This window comes from Rhipicephalus microplus, unplaced genomic scaffold, assembly GCF_043290135.1.
Source record: "Rhipicephalus microplus isolate Deutch F79 unplaced genomic scaffold, USDA_Rmic scaffold_18, whole genome shotgun sequence".
In the NCBI taxonomy this organism is placed as follows: domain Eukaryota; kingdom Metazoa; phylum Arthropoda; class Arachnida; order Ixodida; family Ixodidae; genus Rhipicephalus; species Rhipicephalus microplus.
Genome location: NW_027464591.1, coordinates 8,511,429 through 8,530,492, shown reverse-complemented (window position 1 = coordinate 8,530,492; position 19,064 = coordinate 8,511,429). Strand labels below are relative to the sequence as shown.

The following is a 19,064-nucleotide window of genomic DNA, read 5'->3' as shown; positions in this document are numbered from 1 at the left end:
ACTGGTATGTGGTTATATGCCACAAGTGATTCACACTTAGTATCTACCCAGGAACGACGAGAACACACATGGTAAGTTTCGACGTGCGAGCGTTAAGAAATAACCGAAATCGGTAGCGTCAACCTGACGAATGCAAATAATAAAGTTCAGGGTCCCAGCTGGAATTGAACCCAAGCAATCTGCGTGGCAATGAAGCATTTAACCACAGTGCTGCGGTCACAGTACTGCTTTTCAAATAGGCGCTAATCTTCGTCAAACGTCAATAGTGCTTGCAGTGCTGCCTACCCAGTTTTATAGACATTACACATGTGCTTTTTTTTCATACACCCGTCACGTCGGGTTAACGTCAATTGTGGTTAGTTGCCATGCGTTGAAGTTGATTTATGTGGCAGTATTCAAGGCCAGCATCCTCGTGAGCATGAGCGCTTCATATCAGCTTCTGGTGTTGCTAATACGTATGTTCCCGTTGACATCGTTGCGCACGTGCAAATAACTGGCTATATAAACATCTGCAACTCCTCAACATATGTCTTTGCGTTCAACGTTTTCAGGTACGTGGGATCTGCCGTTTTTTTTTTACTGTAGAAGCTATACGGCTCATTAAAGAAATTGTACCGATTACGCGAAGGAACACTAGAGTCGCTCGCTACAAAATCGCTAGTTGAGAATGATCCTGACAACGTGTTTGTAAAAAATGGCGACCACGACGTGTTTCGGACTACCGAATTGAATCCGACGTTAAACATACATGAAGAAGGACACTTCTAGAGCTTTGTGGCTCATAAATAGTGATAACTGTCTCGTTGAGTAGCAGTTTGGACACCATATATGAAAGAGTGGACAATGTGCGAGCGCTGTCAAACATCCGTGTTGTGTTCCGTCTTTCTCAAAATTCGTTATTTGGAGCTGTTTTGCCTTTCCCAGCCATGAAAGTAATGCCTAAAGTTAAAGGCGAAACTATAAAACTGTGACTGGAGTATGCCTTTGATTACGAAAAGTTTAATAAATATAAAATATGCGCGAACGTGCGAGAAATAACATCAGCAAGAAGGAAAAATATTTCAGACGCCAACGCACAAGTATACGTGGTGAATTCTCGGTGCAGTACGTAAATAACAGACTAGTGCAAGCAGTACACCATGTGGGAATGTCCAGCAGCAAAAGTTGAAGAGACTTTTTTTGGCAAAGCCTGCAATTTGGCAAAGCCTGCTACCCGAAAAATCTTTACTTGTACTTAAGACTTGTAAAATTTCCACTGAACGCTGCACTTGCTTTGTGTACACGTTCTTCAGCGCCAGAACCTGACGACATCGCCTACCATGCTTGTTGTGAACTCGGAGATCAAGCTCGTAAGACACTATTGCTGCTATACAGCGACTACTGACAAACTGGCATATAGTTCCACGTGAATGGAAGTCAAGTTGGCTGATTCCACTTCTCAAAGCCGGCAAGTCACCTTTGGACATTTTCTTCTACTACCCGATCACCCTCGCGAGCTGTGTGCGAAAAGTCAAGAAGAGAATGATTCTAACGCGTTAGGAATTATACTTAGAGTTCTACGAAATATATCCAGATGCCATGTCCGGGTTATGACGAGGCCACTAATCAATTGACAGTGTAGTTAACTTGGTGACATGAGTGGAGCACCAGAAGGCCTGTAAACGATTTTATGGTGCTCTGTTTGTTGACGTTAAAGGGGCTTACGACAATGTCACCCACAAAGCCATTTTCAGCGCATTAGAAGTAGTAGGACTCGGTGGTGAGATATATATGTGGGTTCAGAGCTACCTACAGAATAGGTAATTTCACGTGCAGACAGAGAATGGCCGGTCACCCGAGTACGGTAGCCGAGGAGTCCAGCAAGGCGGAGTGCTAAGGCCGATGTTGTTCAACCTAACACTCATTGGACTAGCTGGCAAGTAGTCAAGAAGCATACGACTTTCACTTTATCATGATGACTTCTGTGTATGGACGTCAGGTGTGACTTGACTTCTACTTCGCGCTCGACTTCAAAAGGGAGAATCAGCGACATCGCACTATCTACGTAAACAAGGGCTCGAGATCGCTAGTGGGAAGTGTGCAGTCGTGGCGTTCACCAGGTGGTGTCTCCCAGCCACAGTCACAGGTTCTTGGAAGTCATAATCGACCTAGACCTGTATTGTACCCCTCACGTAAACTACGTGAAAGAACGGCTGACTGCCTTTTGCCACTTGTTCAGGTTCCTTGCAGAGAAAACTTGGGGCGTGTCCGTCGAGAATGTGGTACAGCTGTACAAGGTATATTTATTAAATTTCTGTGGTGCAGCCTACCTGTAATATCTAACACATGCAAAACTAGTCTGCGCACACTCCAAAACATTCAAGCCCAGGCTCTTCGAAAATCCCTTGGTTTACACATTACCATTGAAAGGATGCTTACTTCTATGCTAGGAACCCTTCTCACCGCACGGTGAGCCTTGTTACTAAGAGCCCCGTACTACATTTCATACAATTGTCTACGCGCATCGTGCATCCTTTACGTCAGGTTTACGCCTGCGGAGAAGCTAGTGTATCCTCCCTGGTGCCTGGCCCTTTCACAAGTACGTCTTTCAATACCAGGAATGCAGAAGAAAGTAAATTCGCCTTTGTGCACCCTAAAATAATTGAGCCTGTTTTTTTGCAAGACATTTATAGTGTCAGCGTGCACATATACATGAATAGTTCAAACACAGCGTCTAGTTTTGGCGGCGTTGTGGTGATACCAGCTTGAGGAATAACCTTGCCAATCAAGCTGTCACTTGTCGCTACGTCTACGCCGGCGAAACGTGCGGCTTTGCGCGGTGCCCTAGTACATCGCACCCCAGAGACAGAGTAAATGGGCTGTGTTTTCCGACTCAGAACCGGGCTCACACAACATGCAGTCAGTTCTTCGAAGATGTTTCCAGTACGGGATTGTCAAGCTTTTCCACCAAGTCATAGAAACAGGCCACGAGGTCCGTTTTCAGTGGCTACCTGGTCATTGACAGATCAGTGGCAATGATCCTGCAGACAACGCGGCTCGCACATCCCACCAAGAAGAGCTCACCCTTCTGATTCTTCTGCCAAAGACAGACGCTGCAAGACAACTTCGTCCCCTGGCACGTAGTCTCTGGCTACAGGAGTGGAACACCCTAAGCATAAGACATACAAGGCCCCCCCAAATAAACCCTCAAATAGAACTTCGACCTTCATGTGGACTTCGTCGACGTAAAGCTTAACTTCTTTGTTGGCTGTGGTTGAGGGTCGCCTTCACGAGAGCATATACAACCCTCATTGGAGGGACCGACAGTGCGAAAATGGAGGTCTGCGGCACCGAAGAAGGGATCGGCCATCTGCTATGTCGTTGCTCTCGATTTGCATCCGAGAAAAAAGAAACTATCTGGCACGTTGCGACAATTTGACGATCGGCCACTCTCTGTGCAGATGCTGGAGCACCGTCGCCGTGTTTCATCGGTTCAAATAGCGGTCAAAGCCCTTTCACGCTTTCTGAGGACTAAAGGGCCTATGTGAATGCCTTCACCTTTTGTTTTGTGCCACCGCTGCATGCGCGTCAGCCCATTCACTTACACTACTTTGTCTCGTTCTCTTCTCTTTCCTTTTTCTCATCGTTATACTACCCTTTCCTATTTCTCCAGCTTTGGTAGCAAACCAGGTATGTGTCTGGTAACCCCCCTGCCTTCTCACTTGTTCTTCTTTCCTTTGATAGTAATATTTGGAAGTTGCATTCGAAGCCTATGTTGTAATAACCGTGACCCCTCCTGATTGCGGATTGAGTAAATGGGCCAAAAAAACAAAAACGTCGCCGTATACCCCTCGTCAACTCTTCGTGCAAAAGAGCACTTTTTTTTGTCAAGAAATTCGACTCATTCAAATGTGGCTGCGTATGCGTGACAAATACGTCTCCTATCTCTCTCTCTTTCTGTCTATTTCTCTCTCTCTATTTTCCTATGAGAGCAAGAGTTTGTCTTTAAGATGTCCCGGAACGCCCTTTTGGCGTATTATGCAAATATTCGTTTCGTTGCGCACAAGTTCTCCGTGAGCTAATTACAAACTTCAAGCGCAAATTTGTCGTGACAGTAAGCTGAGTTCGGTCTTCAGCACTAACGTTCATTCTGCGCTTGGCAAGGAATGTCACGCACAGGTCATACAGGCATTATGTCGCCGTACGTACTGCATAACTGATGTATGCCTTGCGTGCGTTTATTTATCCTCATGCGTGTCTTTTTTAGCTCATGTACCTTTACCCTGATACAATTTGTCAGCACACAATAGAAGCTTATGTTTGCCCTGGTGACACCGTCCAGTTATGTCTCAGTAACGTTTGTCATCCTTGCTATTGCAAAAAAACGCGCATCACTGCCCAAACCTATATAGCTGAAGCTATAAAATCGCGCAGTGACGTTCGGGGCTCCACGCGACCTTCTGGGGCCTAATGCACATAACTTCCGCAAGTACGGTTTGTTACTGGTTAGTCAGTTTCGCTAACGGCATGTCACGCGATGGACTGGCTGAAATATTTTCCCCAACAAAATTTTTTCGAGGAAAAAAACTTTTTGTGAATGTGGGTTCAGAATTATCTGTACCGTGTGAAGGTCATTCAAGCGCATATGCTTTCTTTATCATTTGCAAGCACAGAGTCCTTTCATTTCATAGTTTTTCTGTGTGTAAAAACAGTGCACGGTTTCAAGTTTCCTGTGAATGACGACATGATACAACTTTGAGGACAGCGCTGAACGCAAAAATCTCACCAAAACCACTGTAGTAAATTGCTGTTTGTTAGGAATGCTGTCAGGTTCCCGGATCTATGCCTCGTTCCGTATCACTGAAGCGAATCATCATCAATTTTTATTATGTGTTTTCAGTAAGCACCAGATCGTCATTGTTTACGAAATATTTCAGCTTATCTTTTTATGTCAGCCTGCATCTGTAGGAGGTGCACATTGCCTTATTATTATTTTTGTTACGGAGAAGGCTGGCGATGGATCGTTATAAGTGACAAGATAAAGGTTTAAAATTTGTTTGTTTCTTCAAGTTTTTTGTATTTTTAGTGAAATACATAACACATAGCAGGCCGTAATAACACTTGATCCAAACTTGTGACTGAGTAGTCTACAAGAAGCTAGAAATCTTGAAGAAAACAGTTTGCCTAAACCATTTTATACGTTTCCGCATATATCTATCTCTGCATATGGGCGCTTAGTGTTTAATCTCTAGTGTAAGGTTTTCTAGTGCCGCAGTAGCGTAAGAACGCACAATCTGCTGGAACGTGAAAGCAAAATTAGAGGCGCGTGCTTCCAAATATACGAGACACATTTATATCGCTCAAAATACGCTGCACAATTATAAATACGCAATATACTGAGTAAGGTTCAACTTCTTTGTTAGGGGATATAGCACAGTACATGTTGGAGTCAACTAATACGAACGTCGGTGGTTCATGCATTATTTCAGTGACATCAACTCTTTTAATGACGAAATGTAAAACGCAAGAGGCGCTGCAATACCTACTTCAAGAAAAAACAGTTTTGTTGGCGTGAGACTGGAACCGTAAAAGGCAGCAGGACACCTAAATTTTTAATGAGTTTGTGGCATTAAAATTTGGTTTAAAATGCGGTAACAAATGTTCGCGAATGTTGTTCTAAACAAGTGGGTCTAACTGATCGCACTTCCTAAAATGTACTCTACAAAAAGCCACATAAATATTGCCTCGTCTGCAGTGGGTCTCAAAACAAGGCCTTTTTTGTATCTAACATTTTCAAGCAAGCCATACTGTATACCAATCCACCAAGCCGATGTTCATGTATAATGTTACGAGTGCCGGATATACCGAACTAAATATTAGTGCGAGCCCTGATTTTATAGAGCGGTTCGACTCTCAAGCTTGGTGGTAATATCATTATGAAAGAAAGTTTCCTTTTTGTTGCTGTAAAAAATAGTGTGTATTTATTCTCGCTACAAGCAGAGTATAAGAGTGAAGTAAATATAAAAGAAGATGCCTCGAGGCACTCCTGCATAGTAGTAGAAGTAATCAGCATCAAACCCAGTCGCGGATTTATCACGTTCTCGACTGTCACGAATCTCAATAATATATCACGAAGGCGAATGTTTTGTTCTTGATGCAGTCGCAACAAAAGAGGAGTTCGCGTCCAACCACTGTCATCACACGTGCAACTAAGGCTCGCGGTCAGGCTCTTGGCGACACGTGCGCGAAAGTGGACCCGGAATAAGCTGCACCCTGAGATACCCGCATGCACCGTTGTGCCATAAATAAGAGATTCCTCCGCCCACAACACATGCCTTGGCAGGGATAGAGTCAACAAAGCGTGCAGCCTACTCGCCGCTTAATGGCTTCGAGGAGGCGCATCAGAATGAATGTTTCACTCGTCGCGGGGACTCCTGATGGCTTGTATGTGCGCGTGGCGCGAACGTTAAGCACGTGTGCGTGTTCCGCGGCCTACTGTGGACAGGACGTCGTTTGCGCGCTGTCAGCACCTCCTCCAACACTGGTCTACGAAAGTGATACATGCCGAGGGTCTGTGCTTTGTACCGAAACATCGTGCTAACCTTCCACGTGCTCAGTCAGTGTGCCATATTCGTATAAGTCAGTGATTTTTTTTGTCTGTTCTGCAGCCATGAATGCTTTATCAGGATATTGACCGTTACCGTCTGGGCGAACGAGGGAAGACGAGGGGAGTCATGGGGTGCGTCTCTGAACTCGCAAGCATTTCACGATGCACTGAAGAGCACTTTCTGATCTGCAGTCTCAACTTCAGCATTATTAAACTTGTTCGTAGGAGAGGTCCGCATGATATGGGTCCACATTTTATGTTTGCATATAGGCGATAGTTTGGTTTTGAAGAAACACTCTTGACTGTTAAGCATTTTCATATCTAAGCATATTTGCTGACACATTATGGTCCACTCTTGTAATGCCAAGTGGCGTGAGCTGAAGGAGTTTTTTTCGTAAGAAATTCACCAGGTTGTGTTTATGCGCATATATTTCATGCACATTTGTTTATGCATACAATAAGACGTCCTTTCGGTTGCAGATATTTCATGCTAACACCTGCGACACATCATTTTTGCTTCACGACAATGGTTTCATGCTGCTCAGCGGAACATGTCGGACGTGATCGATAACGGCATACAACTAGTAGCGATGTCGGTAGCAAATTTGCAGTATTATAATGATGATTCTCCTCAAGTTATTATGAAATGCAATGACACTATCCTGTTCAAATGAAAATAATCGGCCATCATCGTCAGAGCACCGTCCTTGATGAACAACGTACAGTTTAGATACATTGAAATATAGCAAAACATTATATCAGCTGCAAGAGTTTAACATGCTAGCTACATGCTAGCTTTTCTCTTAATGAAGATACCGTAACAACTGAATGTTGTATCTTTTGTTTTTTCTCCCGTTAACATCGTGTGTGGGAGCCCCCCTGGCAGTTTCTAACGTTGGGGCTCCTTGTGTGTATTACCAATCCTGTACGCGCTTTTCTGTAAACTGACATCGTTGTTGAATAAAACTTGAAACTTGAAACTTGAAAATTCCAGCGAACTTGCGTGTCGTGATTAGTTTGCGAATCTGTACAGAAACATGCAGAACTAAACGTCAAAAAGTTAGCAGAAATTAAGGTATCAGAAAGAGAGGGAGAGAGAGAAATAGAGAGAAAAGGCAGGGAGGTATCAAATTACACATCAAAGTATACAGGTGAATTTTCCTGGTGTTGTCTTCGATCACTGTTTTAGGCGCATTGACAACGTTATTTGATAGTTTAACTTAGCAACAAAGAAAGAAGGCATACACGAGAGAGCGAGCGACAACCTTTGGTAATCGAAAATTGGCGCTCACCTTGACGTCCACATTCTGTATCTAGATGTTCATTTGCATATCGTGATGTTATCTGTGATTTTTATGCCCCGAAACGAGAATATGGCTATGACAGAAGACGTAGGGGAGGGCTCCGGAAATTTCGAACATCTGGTGTTCTTTAACGTGCACTTACATCGCACAGTACACGAGCTTCTACCATTTCGCTTCCATTGAAATGCGACTGCCGTGACCGGAGTCAAACCCGTCACCATCGGCTGAACAGCCGAGCCCCTGACCACTGTTCTACCGCGGCGGACCGTGTGAGTCCAGTCTCCCAAGTGTTTGTGGCTACTAAAACGGAGTAATTTGCCTATCGCAGCGATAACCACTTGGATCATATGCGCATTTCAAACAGTACGATTGAAAATTCAATTTTAGGGTTTGTGATACTATTCGTGTTCTCAGAATCCTTTTTTTAAACGCATCGAACCCACTTTGTGTCTATAATGTTACGCTCCTGAGTGAGCCAGTATGAAATCGACTGCTGACAGTGGTGGTAACATAGAATCAGGTGTTACTAACGAGCCGTGATCTCACCGGCATCATGCTAACCTTAACGTGGGATAAAACAAATTTGGACTCAAGAACACTGGAAAATGTTTTGCTCTGTAATTGTAGCCAGTGTAGCTACAGATAGCAAGCTACAGTAAATGGGTTAATATAAAGATAGATGATTTCGCAATCTGAAAAACATTGACACTGATACACTGGTCTTTGTCAGCGATTTTTAGTTAAATAAATAAACAGGCGTGGATTTGAGTCATCTCCTCATGGCTTAATTGGTGTCTGAACTTTGTTGTTGTGACGTGGACCACTTTCTTCTTTAGTCAATCAAGTGATGCGGCATGTGGCAGAAAATATGCGGGCTAGTTCAAGCACTGGACAAAAAGTTTTGGCATGTCCGAGATTTATAGCTGGATCCTAGAACCTGTTTTCTGCTTACGTATTGTTTTTTTTTCTTCTTTCCGTTCCTAAAGTCTCCCTGAGCTTTCAGCAAAATGTCAAGAAGACAAACCGCACAACGATTTGTCAAGAGGGCAGTTCAGCTATAGCACCGAATCAAGAAAGACTTTTACGGTCGTTCCTTAGCCTTCATAACTCATGAGCGCACGCACCGTAAGATAGCTCAACTTTTTTTTAAATACTAGAGGCGCGTTGCTGTCAAGAAACTTTCAGCGCGTGCAGCATTCTCAATCTCCGGCGCCCGATACGTCCGTGGAATAATATGCACAACCACATACGGGCAAAAGAGAGAAGAGCGTTCACTTAAAGTAAAATGCACTCGCGAAATTCACTGAAACTTAGTACGAGTGGAGACAGAAATTATTTTTGCGTCATCTCTGCCCATGCACTGCAGTGCCTCCAAAAGCATATAGCATGGTAGCACACGCTGCACTAAAACTGCGAACACAAATTTGTGGAAACACGTATTGTGTGCGAAGGGATGTGCATTCTAAACGCACGTGCAGTCGATGACTGTAGGACTTTTCGCAGCTCTCAAGCCTGCGCTTATTGATCGGCTAGAAGAAAATTCGTCAACGACGGAATGCCTATAGGGCGTAGAATGCCTTTGCGGAGAACTTGCGCGGCACCAGCCATCATAAACTTTCTGGGTTTCCCGATGGCTGTGCTGTCATCGGAAAACCCGAAACTCCCAGAAGGCGCCACGAAAGGCTTGCATCAGTGGAACCTTTGGCCTGCAATAACATTCACAATACCTATGCTATGTGTCACGCAAAGCGTTTTTTTTTCTTGTACGCAATTTACCGTGGGGAACCTAGCAAAAAGAAGCTGAGCAACATGACCTCTTTGTTAGGGCTCTGTGCTTTAACAACGCAAACATTATAAGAGAGCTGCTGGCAGTCGTCAGCTTCTATATTGGATTGAAATTTAAGATATTGCGCACTGGTCGGGCAACGCCATTCCGTAATTTCATATCTTATCAGTGTTGGCGAAAGGCTTAACAAAGGAGAACTCACCGAAATGATTATGCGCCGAGGTAAAATAGATGCGATAATTTTGTCTTCTTTTTGCTTTCAGTTTTGAAATATCTTGAAGTTTCTTTTTGTGCAAAAGGCAATAATCAGTTTCTCGGTGCGCTAAAAAGGGCACAAAATGTGACTACTCGAAAATGGGGCGAATGGTCAGTTCATAGTGCACTTCAAATGAGGCAAGCCACTTAAGTAACTCTGGCAGCGAGGATAATAAATGTGACACCCGGGCGATGCAGTCCAGAAGTAGTGAAGTCAAAAGATTTCAATTTGAAATCGGATCGCGCCCTGCTTCTCAATAAAGGTCACGGCAATGACACCCCGAAGTAAGATATGCATAATCCGAGCTTCAATCAACAAAAAAAAGAACTAAGAAGAAAAAGCGAGAAGTTTGAAATTTTCTAGGCCACCGAAGGCCCGCGAAAGTAAGTAAAAAAGCGCTAAAGCTATCATGCGTGATAGCAGAAAGGTCTTGTTTAGTTTTTTTTCCACAGAAAGGTAGAACTGATTCTGCGCGTGCTTTAGATTACAATGTGTGAGGGTCGATACGGCATTGTTCGCTGAACCACGGTGGGAAATCTTGACCATCCTTGGGTGGAGCTAAAAGAGGGCGAGAGAGAGAGGCTATGCCCCGAAGCACATAACTGTAAAAGGAAGTGCAGATCCAGGGAACCGGAGACAGACCGGATCAACGGTCCGATAGCCTCAATGAACTTGTCGTTGGGAAAACTCAATTTCCTACGGGGCACTGAGGCTGGCAAAACAAAAAAAAAAGTGGTGCAGGATGGACGTGGGGTGGAAAGAACGCTGGCTTATCGGCGCTGAAAGAGGAGGCGAGATTCGCTTCCCAGTCGTATGACGGGGGACACAGAAGGGGCTAGGGTAGTAAGGGTTGGGAAGTTGGAAAAGAACAGACGAGGAGGAAGGAGAGATGGGACCAGGAGAGAGGAAGCGTACATGCCTTCGAGAACGGAGCGGCTGTAGGGCGAGCTGACGAAAAATGTACTGCGTCGATTTTCGCAGGTATAGGTATTTGAATTTCTTTGCGCTCTGATGGGTTTCACCATCTGCTCAATAGGCAGCTGCTGCCTCCCCCGTACCCTACTCTGCGCCTCTTTCCTAACTGTCTAGTCTTTTTTTTTTCTCACTCACAGACTTACAATCCACTACTTATTCGTCGTACCCTTCTATCGGATGGATAAAGTAAACGAACACCAGCTCCACGTTAAAGAAAACGGAACTCTGTCTTGCAGTTGAGAAAGGATAGCTTCGTTTCAGACAAATGTGGAGCGAAAACGATGTCCCGTCTATGTTTCTGAGAGCCAAAATCTAGCGGACCGATTTCGTAGCAGCCCGTGCGATTTGAAACCTGGAGATAAGCTTCAAAGAATAGATGGCTGAACTCGGCAATGAGGGAGCTGAAGTTTACCAGGTATTTGCTTTAGGCTTTTGCTGGCGTGGCGCTGCAATAATCTTATTTTTACAGTTCCACCTAATTATGATGCGAATGACTGCACTTGTGTGTTGCTCTTTTTGTCTCTTAGTAAATGTCGTGAATACCGAACTGTTAAGCATGAAGTGAGTTGAAAGAAAATTTTGTATGCTCATTCTCCTCAAGAAACAATACGATATACGATGTTAGCTCACAGAACTGAAATATTGTTTTGTTTCTCAGAGAAAAGATTACTAACGATGCGGTTTAACAAAATAATGTTATATTTCATGGCTAGTTGTGCCAACATAAGAAAAAAAAGCCATCTTGATTCAGTTTAAATTCATTGCTACCTTAGCTCTCTTTTTTGCTTGTGTTAACTTGAAGATGCTTGTGTTAACCTGAAGCTGACTTCAACAGGCATTGTTTCACAGCGAAAGCTGTATATGGCTTGGAGAAACGAAAATCCGCCCGACAGCGATGTTACCAGCGGTCACCATTGGCTGTCCTATCAGTTATGTCATTCTCGGCGTCGTACCTAAAAAGGCCCGCCATTGGCTGCGTTATGAGTGACGTCGTCCGTCCCGTCACAGCCGTGGCGCCGAGCGTGCGCGCAACAGTTTCTCCTGAAGCCTTCCATATGGGTATGCCACGAACAACTCTAGAAAAGTTCCGACAATGGAAACGTGAGAGATCTCTCATACGCGAACTCGCTTGCTCGATTCCGTGCTGACCAGTTGTGCGCTCGCAATCTCCGGCGTCAGCGTAGCTCTGGCCGACTGAGCTCGCCCTACGTCATCTCCTGGCGCCGACCTCCGACGACAGTGTAGCTCTGACCGACTGGACTGGCTCTACGCCATCTCCTGACGTCGACAAGAGCTCTCGCAAGTCGTGCCCCGTCCTCGGACTCCTGTGACTGTGTTTACATCTTTCCTATCTCTTCTATCCCCTAGATTTGTCGTCGCTCTCTACACCTTTATTCCTATCCTTTTAATCCCTCCTCATCCCCATCCCTTGTAAGCTACTGCTGAGGTGTCGCACCCTGTTGTAGACAGTTGCGGGGCTCACTTTTTTTTTCTTTTCCTTCTTCTAAACATAACCACTCCCCCCCCCCCCTCTCATACGCCGGGCCGACGGGGAAGCCCGGGCACAAAGACAGGCCCGGGATATCAAGTGCTGGCACCAACGGCGTACCAATGATACGGCAGCCTTCCAAGCCACGCTAAATCGCGAACGGGAGTGCAAGCGCCGATCGCGGGTGGATCCTGTAAACCACGCCATGCAGCAATAAATATTTTCACGATCTCAAACGCTTGCAACTATACGCCGCACCGAACAATGAATGCGGGGTTCTTGAGGAAAGGAAAAAGGCATCTAAATTCTTTCTGCCCATAGGCGACACGGCGTAGGCACAACATTTGGCGTCAGCGTGATCATCGCGGGAGCGCATTCGCCGGAGCGAACAACCGCTTTCGTCTTCTCCTGCGGCACTGTGGTTTCGGTTGCGGCGTCCCTGACAACCTGCGTTACGAAGAAGAACCACTGTCACTGAAGCGTTGCGAAACGCAGTTAACCACTCATTGTATACACTCCTCTATGACCATGATCCTACGAGGCAGAATATGGAGCATGTGAAACAAACACTGTGGTAAATCCAAGTCAAACGTGCGTCTCACCTTGAGAATCATGAACATGTGAGCATTAATTACGCAAAGGCATCAGTGTCATGTCGGGTTCAACCCACTGCTAAACACCGGGGCCTCAAGTTTCAGCTTTTGATTTTTTGTTTATTCAAAAAGCTATTTCGGTCCTGCACATAAACCCAATATTTCTGAAAGGAAAATACACGCGCTTTTTTCTGTTCTCTTTGCGTCTCTATTTAGCGCCTGTGCTGTACACCCAAGACAATGATCACCCACATAACCTAAACAGTTACCTTACGAAGACTAAACAGTCCTGCATTTGCTCCAACGTGGCTGGTGAAAGTTTTGTAAAGCTACCGAAACGGGTACATACAAAAAAAAAACGCATGGATAAACGCAGCCCAGTTGACGTTTGAGAAAGTTTTCCCACGTGTATCAAGGCGAAGGACGACTACACAACAGTAAAATTGGTGCGATATAGAAGATATTAAGCGATGATCACGCTGGCTAACACTGTGTGATAAGTGGTTGTTGAACGTCCAGGAAGGTCTTATATGCGCGTATATGCTCTTTTGGTTTGTTTTTTTTTTCAAATGTGTCCTTGCTCGAACGAGTGTACTATGCCCATGAAGCTTTTCGCCAAATTTACGTTGAAACTATGACAGGAGTGTACGGATATTTTTAATTGCTAGCGAGCGTTCCCCTGCCAGTACATTACCATGGAGCACTTCTTCGTTGCTTTTCTGACACCCCTTATTTACTAACTCGCTCGTGTTGATCTGTACAGCGAAGCTGTATTTGCCTAACCTAAGCCATTAAATAAATCATTCCCTCTTATTTCTCTCTTTTTCTCATTCTCACTTCCTCTGGTGTAGGGTAGCAAAGCAAGTGATTTAATTTTGCTTGACCTCTCTGCCTTCCCCTCACTTTTATTTCACTGTTTTTCTCGTGCCGTTCTTGTACCGTAGAAGGCGTCCGCTAAAATCCATTGACGGAGCTAGCAGGTCGCGTCCTCCCCCTTGGACTTATCAGCTGAAAGCAGGTGCATTTCAATCCTATTGACCTTACCTGATTTATTCTGTGAAAATGTACGGGGTATAACAAAGTGGGCTGCTACTGCTTTAACCTGCGTGTTTTTGCTCTGTAAAGACGCCAACACCTATGAAGCAATGCACAAAGGCGACATGAGAAGTGAAGGTAACTTACCGTTGGATTGTTCTTGAGTTTGGAAACCACGCTTTCCCGAAGAAGGTATACAGGCAGCCGCAGTCACTGAAAGTCCGCTACGTGATTAGTCGCGCAGTGGCACACTGGAGGCGAGAGCAAGGATGGCCTGAGATAGCAGCATACATGGCAGCTGTGATGGCTCGTCCAGGGGACAGACTCGTCGATTTCCATGGCCGACAAACACTTCCTGCGTGTAACGAGCCGCTGTATTAACTATTAGCGTGAATTGGTCCTAATAAGGTCCATCACCGTCAGCATAAAGACATAGCATGGTCAAATTTCTTGTTTTTTTTCTAAAACATTGTTATGGATGTTTGCTTACTGGCCCGTCAAAACAGGCTGAACTATACCACCATTGTCATCATCATCATCATTTTTTTTATTATCTTACTTTTATAAAGATTTTGACAGGAGAAATGTGTACTTTCAAGTATTAAAATGAGTGAGTCCCCTTAACAAAAAATTTTTGAAGAAAAATAGTTGGTCTGTCACGGCATGTTTCAGGTCATAACTACACTGCACTGAATATCCGTGAACACTACTGACGACACACAAGATTAAATACACGTTATTATAAATCTAAGAAACTATGTATAATAATGCGGACCTATCAGGTTACCTAATAAGCGAAGCGTGATGCTTCCACATAACAAGTGCATTTTGCATAACGTTTAACTGAATGTCGGCAAGTTCCAAACCGATACATAAGTGTACATTTGTTTTTGTGTGTTGAATATACTTCCTTTTCACTTCTGAGTTAGCCGCCCTACAATATAGCCTCAGAGCACTTTAGGTACTTGCTTCAACAAACAATCGACCATGTAATTTATTTATGTTTATTATTAAATAATTACGATTGGTAACGTAACTCATGATTACGATCATCATAAAAGAGCCCACTTTGGCAGGCGCACTATACCGAGGGATCTTTGGTGGTTGTCTGTGTCTAAATGTTAGCGCATGAAGCCGCCTTATAAGTTAAACGTAAATTTGACGTTACGATTATATGTCAACATGCGGACCTTGATGTCACAAACATTGATCGCCGAAACTAGCAGTGAAGTCGAAAAGTCTAATTTTTTTTTAAATTAAAGCTTTTGAATGACCCAAGCGCATTCACATGTACGTCTATCGTTTACATTTATTGAGCTTGCGAACGACCTGAGAATAAGAGCTCTCTAAATGTAGCATCCGAGGTCTATACGAATAAACGTTGTATATCTTCAGTTTGTGATTTTGCCATATTCAATTTTCGTACACGGTATCTTTAGTTTCCACCCACTCATAGTTCGCAGGCGGTTGCAGAGAACAAATTTTTTCCGCTTGCGTTTGTCACATGTGAGTCTGTGAAAGTGGTACACCTAAACAACAAACAAGTGAAATATCTCTGTGGGGTACCTACAAACATCAAGGTTTAATCGTAATATAGTACAGGAGAGAAAAAGATTCTTTAATGTGTAGGGTACCCTCTGTTCAAAATTATATCAAGAGAATACAGAAAGACACTCCATTCACGGTAGCCGAACGCGACGTTTTATGCTCTAACGTCAATGCGTGCGCGCATTTGTTAACAGTGCAGTTCAATTCAATACATGCACATTGCATGCTAGGCGATTAAACGCTATACTGGGAGTGACTGAGTGCTGAAGGGTATAGGGTGACGGTGAGGCTGGCTGTGAGAGAGGGCGGTAGTGACGCATGGTGACTGCATCCACTACACCGGCGTTCAGTCTATAGTTCTAAAGCCATGACAAACGAACGCGTTACAACGCGTCAACGTGTAGGCATGCAGGGTCGGCGTCCTGCCGTGTCTCTGAGGGGAGGGGGGGGGGTGATGCCGCAAACAAGGAGATGGCATGCCACGCGCAGACGTGTTGTAATGTGAGCGTGTGGTTAGGGCTTTTTTAGGGGTGCTGGCGGAATGCTGCTTGCCATTAGTTGCTAGCATTGCCCTCACGTGCCCCGCCACTCACCGAGTTGCAGAAGGATGTATTGCAGTGTTCCACCGGCGCCACCGAGTACCACAGTCTGCATGGCTGTTTACCGGATTGCTCTCGTCCTCACAGTTACCCTCACCAACAAGAGGCACGTGCTCCGAGCATCGAATTTTAATCTTCGAGAATTACACATTCACTACTGGAACGTCGACACTCGTGCAAAACAACGACCGTACTTTCGCGAGGTTCGTATCAGGAATCGCAAAGTCTGTAGGTACTTGCGTACCTACTTCTTCCACTGTTCATCCACAAGGCTGTGCTTACTTTTTAAGAGCGAAAAAAACTGCTTTCATTTCCGTGAGTGACGTAACTGAAGAAACCTCGTGCACAACGTAACCTGCTTCATAAATTAACTCAGAGGAGGGATACCTTGATTTGAGTTGAAATTTTGTAATGGGGATATTGCAGCTACACCACTCGTAAATATCCCGCGAGAAAGTATTGGAAGATGGTGCTCTACGTGTCGGATTCGTTACGTAGATGTAGCGTACGAGTGCGGAATTCATTAGCTCTTTTTCGCGCAGATAGTTTCGTAACCTGGCTGAAAGATTGTCTACCCACCCGAGCTTCCTCTTCAAGATACATAACAATAACAGGCTCGCTTGTACACGGTCGGTTGTTTCAATAAACGTACGCGCTGGACCTACGCCAACGCGGTGCGCCGAGGCATAGTCACCTGACCGATGCGCTGCTAAAAGATTCGTGAAGAAATGTTGGGTGCCCGCCGCGGTGGTCGAATGGTTGTGGCTGATAATCCGAAGGTCGCGGGACCCAATCCCAGCTGCGGTGCGTGCATTTTTGACGGAGGCGAAAATGTTTTAGGCCAGTGTACTTGGATTTAGGTGCACCTTCAAAAGCCCCAGCTGGTAAGTTTCTGGAGCCTTCCACTAAAGCGTCTCTCATAATCGCATCATGGTTTTTGGGACGGTAAAGCCCAGATAATTTTATTGAGAAACGTTGGGTTCATACAGTGGCTATGCTCTCGCATTCGTACCAGGATCAGGGATAGGTACGAATTTATGTACAGCTAGGTATCATTCCGCGTAGGAAGAGGGTCGGATACATGTAATTTTTCGCTTTTTTTAGTGGGAATGTTTTTTAATCACGTACATGTTTTATGCGGCCCATACTCAATGAATCAATGTCAGGGGGACTGTATGTACCATTTTTGTGCATGCACATTTTCGCACTAAAACAGAGAGGGATAAATTGGACACGCTCATGCGTAAAAGTGTTAAGAAAGTGCTCGGGGTCCCAACCACGCCTAACACTGAAAATTTCATGAAGTTGGGAACGCATAATGCCACTTCTGAATTGATCGAAGCACAGAGGTCGACCCAAATCATTCAGTTATCAAATTTCAAAACAGGAAGACAACTGCTAGATGCGACAGGCCTTCGTCCTATCTTTAATCAGGGAGAAACCATGCAACTGGATCACCGAACAAGGAATACATTTACTGTTGACCCTTTTCCAAGAAATGACATCCCCAAGGAATACATTTACTGTTGACCCTTTTCCAAGAAATGACATCCCAAATACAATGAAGTTCGTAGATTAACGAGAGCTACGGCTTTCATACGGAAGCTCTCCGGAACGGAAACATTTGTTGATGCAGCGCACTACGCTAGCGGCAACAAGTTTTCTGTGGCAGTTGTCAATGAGAGAAAACTCCTCTCGGTCGCTTCGCTGAAGACCTCCTCAGTCGGTGTAGCAGGACAGACTGCTGTAGCGCTGGAATTGCTGGACTCAAAACGCGCAACGACCTACACCGACTCCCGAGCAGCCGTTAGAGCATTTGCATCAGGATTGATAGCCAGAGATGCAGCCAGGATTCTCCTCGGCAGACCCCCCTCCGACATTCTTCATCACATAGCCTAGTTTTCAGCTCACATGGGGCCAAACGTACTACCAGGTCCCATGAACCCAAACGAAATAGCCCACTACCGTGCGCGAGGTTTCACATGCCGTGACGGGCTGGTCTCTTGCGTGAGTTCGGGAGAGCTCCTCCGCAGTGATCCTCTCGTTACCTTTCGCAAGATAACATCTCATTACAGAGGAGAGCGACAGACATTTCCCTTTCCTCATTTTGAGCTCCATAGATCAAAGCGAGCATGCTTTGCATGTCCCAGATGGGGTCTTAACGCTTCAGGGCATGCTTTATTCGGAAGTTAATCCACTTTACCCAGATTGCGGTGAATACTGTTTTCTGAGTCAGATGCTTTGGCAGGGCCCTGAGCTACAGGACTTTAATCGAGAAGTGGACTGGATGACGGCAATCACAGACCCCACACAAACCGCCCTTCTTAAGGCTGCCCGGAGGGTCCGTGAACGTGCTGAGAAGCATGGTCTCTATGTTCCGACATGGGACTAGCCGACGGCTGTGTGGGGACCTACTTAATTGACCCACTGCCTGGCCTCTCAGAACGAAAATAAAGTTGTTTGTCAGTCTGTCTGTTGCACATTTGCCTACATGTATTGATGTTATCTATTTACTGTTGTTCACGGTTATATCCTTTACCCGCCGTGACATCAGCGTAGTCACACTTGTATGGACATGCATTTATCTCCGAAAGCATGATGATTCGCGACTCGCCACGTGTTGTCAAAAACTGTGCACAACCTCACACATCAAGTATGAAATGAGTGTTTCAGGTGCACCGTTAGATATAGATATTATGCTAACGTACTCTCGGCGTTGACTCAGAAACCATACTTTTGTAAGTAATATCCGAGCCAATCCACTTCACAAAGAAAAAAAAACAATCCATATAACAATCATCAGAGCACATGTTGGTGCATTTCATATAATTATGAAACAATAACACGAAGAGGAAAGAAAATGATAATGCATGCTAAACATCAAAGGCTGCGG

The 19,064-nt window shown here is 44.9% G+C and overlaps 1 protein-coding gene across 1 annotated transcript in view; it reads right to left on the bottom strand.

The window, feature by feature from the left end:
* LOC119177764 (calcitonin gene-related peptide type 1 receptor) overlaps positions 1 to 19,064 on the bottom strand; it is a 160,468-nt gene that overhangs the window by 27,546 nt on the left and 113,858 nt on the right. Inside the window, exon 2 of the mRNA XM_037428948.2 lies at positions 14,172 to 14,379. The gene's annotated coding sequence lies outside the window, so the exon portion shown is untranslated. The remainder of the gene's footprint in view (positions 1 to 14,171; positions 14,380 to 19,064) is intronic.